The sequence below is a fragment of the Suricata suricatta genome, chromosome 11 (genome assembly GCF_006229205.1).
Source record: "Suricata suricatta isolate VVHF042 chromosome 11, meerkat_22Aug2017_6uvM2_HiC, whole genome shotgun sequence".
Taxonomy (NCBI): Eukaryota; Metazoa; Chordata; class Mammalia; order Carnivora; family Herpestidae; genus Suricata; species Suricata suricatta.
This window is the reverse complement of record NC_043710.1, coordinates 25,062,149-25,073,995: the sequence shown is the minus strand read 5'-3', so window position 1 is coordinate 25,073,995 and position 11,847 is coordinate 25,062,149. Positions and strand designations below refer to the sequence as shown.

Sequence of the window (11,847 nt, the reverse complement as noted above, 5' to 3'; positions counted from 1 at the left end):
AATCTCAACATTGCTCAGAATTACCCTGGCTGGAAAGGCCCATCCCCTTTATCAGAGGAGAAGAGACTCCCCTTTCCCATATACCAGAATATTCCATGACCTTGCCTGTAGCAAGTGCCTTACAGAATGAAGCTTGGTCTTCTTCAGATCCTCTTCTACTCATCCTATTGTTCATCGGCTGATAACCAGGGTCATATCTCCATACAGCCTGAATGCAGAAGCATAATCCCCACCCCTGGAAGAAATTACCTATACTCAAAATAAATTCTAGAAACTGGTTGAGTTGTACTGGCAGGGATCAGGGAACATATGTGCAGGTAGATCTTCAGGATATTAGATAGGCAGAAGAGGCAGAACACAGGGCCACTGATATGAAGTCACACACCTATCACTTGGGACCCAAAGTTTTGACAAGGGTATTTGGAGCCAGTCTAGTTACCTAGAAACATGGCCTCTTGACACTTGGACATGTCAATGACCCACAGTAAATGAGGTAATGATGTCAGAAATGCTCTGGCAAAATATTAAAGGAGACACAAGGTTCAGGAAAATACTAATGGTAGAATGGATGTATCCCGTAAGACCTGAACACCCATCACCTGACTATGTCCTTTTGACACTCACTAGAGCTATAGAGATCTCACTTGTGAGAAGTCCAGTTGCATCTCTGAAGGCCAGTTTACAATGGAAGATAATACCGTGGAACTAGGCTTTCTAATTCCAGTAGGAGCAATGGGATTCTGGAATGGCCAAAACCATGTGGTGGCACTTAACATCAGAGGCGAGAGGCATTATTACAATAATTGACAGGAAGGCCAGAGTGGCATTCAGTGTGCCTTGACATACAGGGGTTGGAGGCATTGGCTACCAGATCATGGTGTTCCTAGTGGGGAAGCAGATGAACAAGAGTGTTTCTCAAATGTTTATAGTGAAAAAGTACTGAGCACTGGAGAGCAGAAGGCAAATTTCAGCAGCCACAATGGAAAATACCTGTCCCTGACTCAGTACCCAACAGTTGTGTCCACAAACCCTTAGGCCATAGGAGGAGGGAAGGATCCCTGAAGAAGGATCCTGTGGCGCCATTTCAAGTATACATAGTAGATTGTTCTCCAGTCTTTTCCCCAAAGAGACCTGTTGTAACCATACACGGGGAGGAAAGTCTAGGAACCCACCCTTGTTTATTTCACTGTTTCCCAATGAAAACTCTGGCCACAATGCATACATGAAATGCACATCCTTAACAGATTCCTTGCATTGTTTCCCTAGCCGATAGGATGGAAGTCCTTTTGATGGGAAGGGCCATGTGGAAACTATCCTTTATGTTGGCCAATATAGTAAATCCGAAGGAATACAGCACTTTGAGAGGGATTACAGATCTCAGTGTGATCCTCGAAGAAAGAAAGGATACAGGGATAGCAGCTCTTGTCACATCTCTGTCCAATGCACATTTCCAGCCTTTGCAGAAGCCAGATGTGTCTTGGAGAAGGGGGGTGGGTTACTGTAAACCGAATCAGGCAGTAGCCCAGTTGCCACACAGCTGCTCTGCCACCTGTGGCATCTCTGACACTTGATACGGGGCTGCTGATATGGCGAATTTGTTCTTTCTTCATCCCTAACAATACAGAGGTCCAAAACATTTCTTTACATGGCAAGGAAAGCAACAGACCTTCTTTATTATTGTTCTGTTGAGAGATATGTTGATGTAAAAGTGGTAGGTGCCACAGGAGCCCAGACCACCTGTTTATGGCATGTCTTTGTGCCGTCTGGGATTGGTTGGGCCAAATCCTGAATGTATCCTGTTTATGGTACAGTGGATGACTGCTGTACCCACCCAACCTACGACTCCTTGGACCTGATGAAACTCAGGTCAAAATGCACACCTGGGGTTATATAGGCAACTCTGTGTCCCATGGCCAGGCATTTCATGTCTGGTAGAGCCCAGGATCAAGTTAGGCCTTCTGCAGAACTCCAGAGGTCTGTGTTGCATCTCTCTTCCTGAAGCATGTGTATTGGCCACAGATACTTCTAGAACTATCAGATCTGCTAGGTCTTGAAGCCTGAGGGGCAGAGAAGCTTTCCTGCCCATCCTGGGGAGCCCTCTTTTGCTCCAAGCAGCACTTGAAACTGGCATCCCTTCAAGTCACCCAACAGGACATGGACCTGGCTCTCAAAGCATTAATGTAGCGTTGACTCTAGCTGCCAATGAACTGCTGTCATGCTACAGCCCCGCTTAGAGTTTGTCCTGAGAAATGGCAGTAGAAGAGAGGCCCAGCCCACAAAAGCTACCAGCAGTATTTTGGCTCAATGTATGGAAATACTGACTCCTTGTCGGTAACAAATGTCTCAGCTTATTGTTCTGGGGCCTGGAAGAAAAAGATTGCAGTCCATATACCACTTCCAGTGTCCCAACCCTGAAAAGTATCCCTGAACCAGCCTGTTAGCTATTTCACCAGGCCATTCCCTCAATTTTATCAGGTTGATTGTCCTTGGTGATGAGGTACATGGAAGGTGAATCTATCTTTGGTTTGAGTCCAATGTGTTCATACATGCTCGATAGTAAAATGTACTCTTTGGTTCTGCGGTCATGCAGTATAAGGTTCTATGATGATAGAGCAGGCATTTTTGTCTGCTCTCAGATGGTGGTGGATGGTGCTGGGTGGTGGTGGAGACGCTGAGTAAGATCACGAACAAGGAAATCTGGGGAAGAGGTTCATGCATGGACTTAAGAGAGCGGGCACAAAATATCTAGTTGGCATCCACTGGCCTCCCTGCTTGTCCTCTGCAGGGTTGACAGAGTGGGCCATGGTGACGGGAGTAGAGACTAAGAATGGGCCCCAAAACATGGAGTCTTTCCTTGTCATTATCTCGCTCTCACTTTGAATGTCTAGTATGCCAGCAGCCGGGACTGATTCTGAGTCCCATTTGTGGGGGAAACCAGCAAGCCTCCTCGGGGCAAGTAGCTTTTACCAGACTTTTTCTACTTTGGAGCAGAAAGTCATTCTTTCTCACCAGAATCACTACCTACTCTTCCCACAATGCCTCCACCAGCACCACCAACTGAGAGGTGACAAAATACTCCATTTATTGACATGGTAGTATATGTTACATAGTCACAGACCAGGGAGTGCACTTTACTACGAAGCAAATATGACACATTGGGCTCAAAACCACAAGATACATGTACTTCATCACCCCAAAAAAACAGCCCCATAAGGAATGCTGGTAAGACCCCAAGGAGGTACAGCTAAAGGGCCAGGATGCCTCCTTGCAGGATGGCAATGCTGGGCAAAGTGCTTGCTCTGAACCAGAGCCAATATCTAGTGCTAAAATGCATGGGTCCAGAACCCACGTGGTGAACGTAGCATTGGCCTTCTCACCTTCACTCCCAGTAGGCATGCAGAATTTTAGCTTCAGGGGCACCTGTGTGGCTCAGTCAGTTAAGCATCTATTTAGATTTCAGCTCAGGTCATGATCTCATAGCTCATGGGATCAAGCCCCATGTTGGGTTCTGTGCTAACAGTGTGGAGCCTGCCTGGAATTCTCCCTACCCTTCCTCTGCCCTCAAAATAAATAAATATTTTAAAATATTTTGGCTTCAACAGAGGTCTAGGAACCTACACAGGGATGCTTTCACCAGGGATGTATAAGGAACTGGGTTGTAGAATGAAACTAGGGAGTAGAGGAGTGACATGGTGGGATATATTTTCGCCATCAGACTAGCTGTGGGTGGGGGTAGGAACTATATCTTGGTTTGTTAAGCCTCTTTGGTCTTTTTAGAAGATCACAGCTGATAATTGCCTTCAATCATTGGACTTGTACCTCCCCTCTCAGGATAGCAGTGAGGACAATTCATTCTTTATAAAATCGAAATATTGTCAATGGTGTATTTGAGAGGCAGAAGGGGTGGATATACCAAGCCCGGTTAATGTACACTAGGCCCTTCTCCTTGCCCCACCTATACCAATGGGCCATGCGCACTCGTTTTGCTTCCTGGCCAGCATGGCCCTAATAATCGTTCACACTGTTGTTTTGGTTGTAAACCTGGGCCCCATGGCCAGTGCTACCAACGTGCCCTGAGGAGTCCTCATGTGTGGCAGTGATGGCCAGGAGACACCGCCTGAACCACACACTGAATGGCCTGGATGTGTGGAGACTCTGACTTCTCTTATACCTGTGACAGGAGCCAGGAAACACAGCTCAGGGACACAGAGACGGTCACAGCATGTGACACAGCAAATGAGAACAATATAGAAGAAGGGCTTCTTCCCGCCACCAGCAGGCCGTTCGGAGACACCCTGGCCTCACGCCTGTCTCAAGGGTGCTGTTCAACCAAGCACTCACCTGTGTTTCCTCTGAACCTGTGGCAGCCTGACGGCTCTCCCTGCCCGTGTCCCCCATGGCCTCTCTTCCCTTTGCTCCCTGTCCGTGTGTCCCTGCAACCGCATTCTTCCTGGCCAAGGTGCTTTCACCTCAGCCCATTTCCCAGTGAACCTGGACCAAGGCACAGGGCTGCTTGGAAAAATGACTGAGTCTGGAGAGAGAAACACATGATGAGCTCAGGGCATCCTGTCGTGCTTGAAAACAATGAAATTACTAAATACTGATGGTCTCATGTCAAAAGGACACAGGAGTGCAAATTGTTGAACAGGCTCCCACAGGCCAAAGATGGGCCAATTTAGGTATCAAAAGAGATATTCACCACAATGGATTAAAATACATTAAATTTTTTTAATTATGAGTTTTTAATGATCAAAAAAAATCATTGGTAGCAAGTCCACCAATTCATTTCTGATAGTTATCAAGAAAAAGAATTATGTATCTATTCTGTCTTTTTTTTGTAAAAGTTATACTTCAGGGGCATTAAAGTGTTGATGAGGGAAACATCTTCTTTATAGAAGATTTCTACCTAATAAATGCAGAAGGAATGATAGATTTAGGAAATCACCTGTTGCTGGTAAAATTTACATGTCAACTTGACCAGGGTGTGGGGGGTGGGCAGAGACTTGGCTTCCTTGTGGTTTCTGGGGGTATCTGGGAAGGTGTTTCTGGAGGAGAGTAACATGTGGATCAGCAGAGCACAGCAGATTGCTCTCCCCAGTGTGCAGGGGCCTCATCCAACCCTCTCTGGGTCTGAAGAGAAAAAAAAGCAGAAAAAAGCAGAGAAAGGGAGCATTTGCTGCTGCTTCGACCTGACTACTGAGCTGGGGCATGGGTTTCCTCCTACCCTCGGACTGGCATTTACACTTTCGCCTCCTGCGATTCTCAGGCCTTTGGATTCAGATTGAATTACGACTCTCCCTCTCCTGGGTCTCCAGCCTACAGATTATGGTACCTTTCAGCCTCTGTGACTACGTGAGCCAGTTTCTTGTAAAAAATATTTATCTCCTGTGGTTCTATTTCTTTTTTTTTCTTAATGTTTATTTAGTTTTGAGAGACAGAGAGAATGAGTGGGGGAGACGCCAATAGAGGGAGACAGAGAATCTGAAGCAGGCTCTGTGCTGACAGTAGAGAGCCCAATGTAGGGCTCAGAGTCACATACTATGAGATCATGACCTGAGTCGAAGTCAGACACTCAAGGGACTGAGCCACCCAGGCGCCCCTTGCTGGTCCTGTTTCTCAGCAGAACCCTGACTACTTCACCATTTTGTAAACCCCATGGAATAAAAGATTTAGAATGATTGTCAAGAAACACTAACAAGTTGATAGGGGACTTGACAGTGGAGAGACCAGACCGAGTGTCTGAAGCCAATGATCACTGTCAGCACTGCAGAAAGTGGGAGGAGCACAAGTTCTCTTCTTGTAACTTCATGCAGCACCGCCCATGAATAATGAGCCTGAACCTAATCCAACCTTGCCTTCTAACTAGCAGTTTATAGGAAATTTGTGGGATGTGGGAACAGGTTACACAACAAGACAATGATGAGTCACACAAACCCAGAATGGGACAACATTCTACAACAGGACAAATAACCCAAGTTTTCCAACAAATAAATGTGTGGTATGAACTCTGGCTCCTGGTTAGAACATACCGACTGTTGAAAGACGTTTCTGAGACAATGGGAGAATTTGAGCATAGACAAGGATAAGATGCCATTGTTAAGGGATTTTTGAAAATTTTTATTAGGTACCATAAAGCATTGCCACGCTTTTAAAAAATGTTTTTATCTATTATAGATGTATATCAAACTATTCTTGGGTAAAATGGTATATAACTCCTGGGATTTTCTTTAAAACAGTCTGGAAAAAAATAAGAGGCATAGATATAGATGATATAAGATATAAGTGATATAAATAAAACGAGATATAAGCTATAGATGGAGTAACAATGGGAAATGTTGGTACTTGTTGAAGCTGAGTGATGGGTACAGGGGGTTTATTACACCATGCTCTCTGCTGTTTCGTGTACGTGCTGATTCTTCTCCTTTTTTGACCTGGGATCCATCTTCCGTCCTTCTTTGCCTTGCTCTGCACCCTGCCTGGGAGGCTAAACTTGATGAACTGAATCACCCAGACTTCTGGGTTGGCTGGTTTCCGGGTGGGTTCAGCCAGTGGTGGTCACCAGTGACGCAGCAGCAGTGGCGGCAAAAAGCAGGATGCTTCCTCCCCTCGCTCCCTCTTACCTTCCTGTGGTTCCAACGGGAGCTCTGTTCTGCTACAGCAGTGGTATCCATGTGCTCTAAAGACAAGGAGACAAGTTAAGAGGCTGGCCGGCTGCCATAAGAAATGTCCAGAACTGGGGGAAGGGGGAGGGGTGCTTAAACAGCAGAAATCAATCTTCCCACGGTCCTGGCAGCCAGAAGTCCAAGATCCAGATGCTGATGGGGTTGGTTTCTTCTGAGGCTGCCTTCCTTGGCTCTCAGATGGCTGCCCTCTCCTGTTTCACGTGGCTTTTCTTTCTGTGCATTCGTGTCCATGTTTCCTCTTCTTCTGAGGATACCAGGCATATTGGGTTAGAGTGCACCCTAATGACCTCTTTTTAACTTACTTACCTTTGTAAAGATTCTATCTTCAGATATTGTCAGTTTCTGTGGTGGTAGGTTTTCAGACTCCAACATATGAAAATTTCGGGGGACACAATGCAGCATGTAAGACCAGTGGTCAGCGAACATTTTTCTGGAATGAGCCAAACAGTAAATATTTTAAGCTCTGTGGGCAGTACAGTCTCTGTCACCACTATTCTACTCTGTCACTGTAAAGATAAACATAAAGCTGCTGTAGACCATATGTAAATTAATGAGCATGGCTTGTTCCAAGATTTGGTCTCAAGGCCCTGGTCCACCGACCCCCTACATCTGATGATAGCTCCTATTGGTCAGCTCCTTTTGGATGCGTCCATTTCTCCATGGTCTCTGCTAATCTGCGGGCATCACACTTACCCCCTCGGGTTCCATGAACTCTCACTACACTTTCCTTTGTCTCTATATTCCATTCCCTTGAAGTAAATGCCTTTTGCATGTCATGTTTTGAGTCAGGACACTCCCTAATATAGTGTACATTCGAAATCTCCCACAGAAGAATCACAATGAAAGAAGAGGACAGATTCGGAATGTAAAATCAATATGACTTGGTTCTTGGCTCTGTAGAACGCTTAGACCCAGAGCCAAGTGGGAGAACCTGAAAGACGGTTCACAGTGAGACGCAAGATGGCGCTCATCTGGGCAGCACACATGCGCAGGGCATGACCAAGCCAAAAGATGGGCCAGGTTCTGTAGTAAGCCAGCCGTAGCCTGTACTGGCTGCCGTCAGGACCAGGTGTGGACAGTCACCCCGCAAGCCCAATACAAGGAGTAGCCTCAACCAGCCGGGAGGCCACCACCTCCCCCAGCCACCATGCAAGTGGGGCACAGTCCTTCTCCTCAAAGGAGCAGGAAGATGGCAGGAGAGACTGAGAGGATTTTTGCGTGTTTGTTTTACTTAAAAAGGGGGCAGCCATCACTTCTAAACACTTGCCTCGAACTAAGTGTACAAGCTTGGACCAGAAAAACTTGCAACCAGCAACTGGAGCCTGCAAGGGAACTCAGAGTGGTTAGAGACAAATAAGGAAACATTTTTCTATACCCACCATGAGACGGGTGGGCACTGCGGGCCCGGCTGCGCTGGATTAGGCCTGCCAGCTCCGGCACCAGCTGGGAACGTCTAACATAGGCTCATGGCTGTTCTGAATGCAGAGGTGTTTTCTTGCGCGCAGCCTTGAAGGATATGGAGATGGTTCAGTCTCCATTCTCAGCCAGGACCCGTCAGAGGGCCTGAAAGGACCATTGTCACATTGCACTCACTCCCTGCCGGCCCCTGGAGGCCCTGGGAAATGAAGCCAGCAAGCTGCCAGCCGGCCTCCTAACTCCTGCCCTTTCCCTGCCAACCTCTCTCTGCTTGCGTGCTGCTGAGGAAACGGATTTCCCCTGCCCGCGGTGCTAACTGGCACGCCAGCTGTTTGCCCCCCTCACCGGCCACCTGAGGCCACGGGGAGGAAATGAGCAGGCTGAGCTCATCGGAAGAGGAAGCAAACCAGGGTGAGGGGCAGAGCAGGGGTGCAGGGATGGGGAGGAGGCACTTAGTGAAATTGCAGGCCCCTCCCCAGTATAGGGGTCCCAGTCCTGGGTACCCATAGAAATGTGTCCAGAAGTCAGGCGGTGACAGTGCTGGTCTGGCGGGGCAGTCGGGTGGGGGAGGGGGCCTTAGTTCAGGATGCTTCCACAGAGTACCATTAGCCTGCGTGGGTGGCTTATAAACAATGGAAATTTCTTTCTCAGGGTCTTAGAGGCCAGAGGCTGAGACCAGGGTGCTGCCAGGGTTGGGTTCTGGGAAGAACCCTGTTCTGGTTTGCAGACTGCTGTTTTCTCATTGGGTTCTCACGTGGCAGAGAGGGCGAGAGCTCTCCGGGCTCTTCTATCGGGCCCCTCCCAGTCCGAGGGCTCCCCCCCAACCCCCACCTCCTAATGCCATCACACCAGGGGGTAGGACTGCAACAAATGAATATTGGGGCGGCACAAATACTTCCTCCATAACAGGGCGATACAAGAGAGGTTGTTAAAAGTAACTAATATTATTTCCCTCGTTCACTCAGCCTGCATTTGCTGAGTGCACGACATGAGCAGGGCAGTGTTTTAGGCGCAGGGATAGAGTGATGAATAACAATGGAGTGAGCAGGGGATGAGAAAGGAATACCAGCCTCATGTATATACAGGCATATATTTACATATGCCGGGTGTACGTGTGTGCATAAAGTACGTATGCTGTGTGTGTACCGTGCCCATATAACAAGAGGTAAGGATGAATGTTTTCAAGCAAAAATATAAACAAAGCAAGGCAGGGCGCCTGGCTGGCTCCGATAGTAGAGCGTGAGACTCTTGATCTCAGGGTCAGGAGTTCAAGCCCCACATTAGGTGTACAGATTCCTTTAAAAAGTAATGATTTCAACAGCAAGAACGACCACACAGAGTGAGGGGGGAGAGAACACCAAGGGGTCGGTAGCTCTGTCTGCTGTAGCAGCAGTGGCAGGCACATTTTTCCATAAAGGACTGGACAGTAAATATTCTAGGCTTTGTGGGCCACTTCGTCTCTGTCACCACTACTCTGTCCTATCATCCCACTCCTTGGGGCTTTGGGGAAATTACTTAACCCCTGCGTGCCTCCACTTCCAAGTTACAAAATGGGACTCAAAAGCATCCCTACTTCAGGCGGATGTTGAGAGCATTGTACGAAGTATCTGCAGAGCGCGCGACCCAAATAAACACGATAGGCTGCTGCTTCCATTAGGATTCCCACTCCCCTTCAGGTGTGCAGGTGGTTCGGGCTCCCGGGTCACTTGTCCGCCCCTTACACTGGGTCTCAGCTCTATGGGCCTCTCTCTGCTGTGGTATCAGCAGAGGCCCAACCCCAGACTGCCAGCCTGGTCTGAAGCAGCTCATTGCAGAAGGCAGACCCCAACACAGACGTTAGCTTAACTCCTGTTCTTTATTTCCTCCCAGGAATCCTGTCCCTTCATTAGAAAAGGAGACTGAGGGTCAAGGATGACCAGTGACACTCTCCATGACACTATTCTGTTTCAATGGACCATGATACCCCATGGTCTGGGAAGGGTTCCAGTTGACAAAGTAGCAGACCAAACGGTTGAGAAATGGAGGAGAAGGGATCTCTTCTCCTTTGCCACCCCTTCCCCAGCCAGCGTTCATTCAGTGAGGTGCCCACAACCTCCAGGACCACCCCTCTTCCCCCCATCTCCTCCCGCAGCCTCCATGCAGATCCTTCTCTGGCTCCATCATACCCGGGGACATCTACCACTCTGGGTTCCACATCCCCAAGGGCTCCCAATCTAGTACAGTTCAATGAACAAATAAGAAGAGCTGATTTGATGGTGGGAAGAACTCTCAGGGACCATTTACATTTTAGCAAAGTTTTCATTCCTTTGAGGGTGGACTAGTCGTGGTAGTATGTCAAAGCACCTGGGCAGCCCCTTCGAAGATACTTCCTTTCACTTGGGGAAGGTAATAGGGGCGCTCTGTCCTGTTTTGACAGGTGAGGAAACTGGAGTTCAGATAGTATACACATCTTATAATGCCTCCTATTCAGATCATACTAGGGTGTGTGCTGCTGAAATCAGGAATACGAACACTGTTACATGGATCACGCATTTAGCACAATAAATATTGGTTATCTGCCCCTCCCGCTTCCGGTCCCCTAGGCTTCAGCTGGAGGTGGGTCAGGGGAAAGTAAGGAAGGACAACTGAAGCTGGACATTGAGGAGGAGGACTCAATATGGAGGAGAAAACTAAAAAGAAGGTTATTTGCACAGATATATTGCACATTCACCCCACTGCAATTTAGAATTTGCCAAACTTAACCCATTTTCAATAAGTCCATTTACAGACATCTGGAAACCCCACTGAGAAATCTATTTCTGATCTTCTTTTGAAGATTTATTTAATTCCCAGAGAGCATGGCCTGGTGGCAAGATATTTCCACAAAAAGGGAGGGGAACCTAATTCTCTATTTGGTTTAATTTTGTTCTGGAACATTTGTGAAGGCTCAGATCCAGGGGGAGAAAAAAGAATACCCTCCTACTTCAAGCAGCACGGCAAGGGCATAAAGAGAGAGCAAAAATCCCTCTGTGAAAAGGGGCAGGTGCAAGCTTGTTCTTATTCGCACCACTTTACAAACGTATAATTTGCTTGAACTTGGAGGGAAATAGGACTGCCAAGGGCAGGTGGAGAAGATGGACCAAAATGAATGTTTCAGTCCTGTAAACATTTGAGAAGGAGTTACCTTAACAGGGAGAGGGAGGGAAGGATGGATGGATGGATGGATGGATGGATGGATGGATGGATGGATAGACGGATGGATGGACAGATAGACTGATGGATGGATGGATGGTTGGATGAGTAGGTGGGTGGACAGGTAAGTAGGTGGATGTGTGAAGGTGTGTGTATGGATATGGAGGAAGGAGTAGATGGGTAGGTACATGGATGGGCAGACAGATGGTGGGTAGATATGTAAGTGGATGGATAAGTGGATGGGAAGAAATAAATAGAGGGATGAATGGAGGGATGGATGGTTAGAAGGTCAACTGAATGGAGGAGTAGATGGATGATAAATGAAAAAAAAAGGGGAACTAGTTACCTAGCTAAATTCTGCTCATACTTGAGGTTTTTTTGGCCTGAATGGTGTTTTGAAAACATGTAAATTAGTAGTTCTTATTTAAAGAACAGAAATTTTTATCTAAAATTCTGGCTTTCTGCCTCCTCCTAAAAAATTGGAATCTCTGGCAAACCCAGGCACATCCCTTCATGACCACAATAGACTGAACCCAGGTCATAACTGCCGGTCTTGGACGAGGCTTGCATGCTATAG

General features: G+C 47.4%; 1 long non-coding RNA gene across 1 annotated transcript; it reads right to left on the bottom strand.

Moving 5' to 3' along the window:
- Nucleotides 1-6,261: 6,261 nt before the first annotated feature.
- Nucleotides 6,262-8,148, bottom strand: LOC115306033. The gene is made up of 3 exons (XR_003915144.1): nucleotides 8,063-8,148; nucleotides 6,990-7,113; nucleotides 6,262-6,676 (listed from the first exon to the last, which is right to left on the bottom strand). It is a non-coding gene; the product is annotated as an uncharacterized LOC115306033 (long non-coding RNA).
- Nucleotides 8,149-11,847: the final 3,699 nt, after the last annotated feature.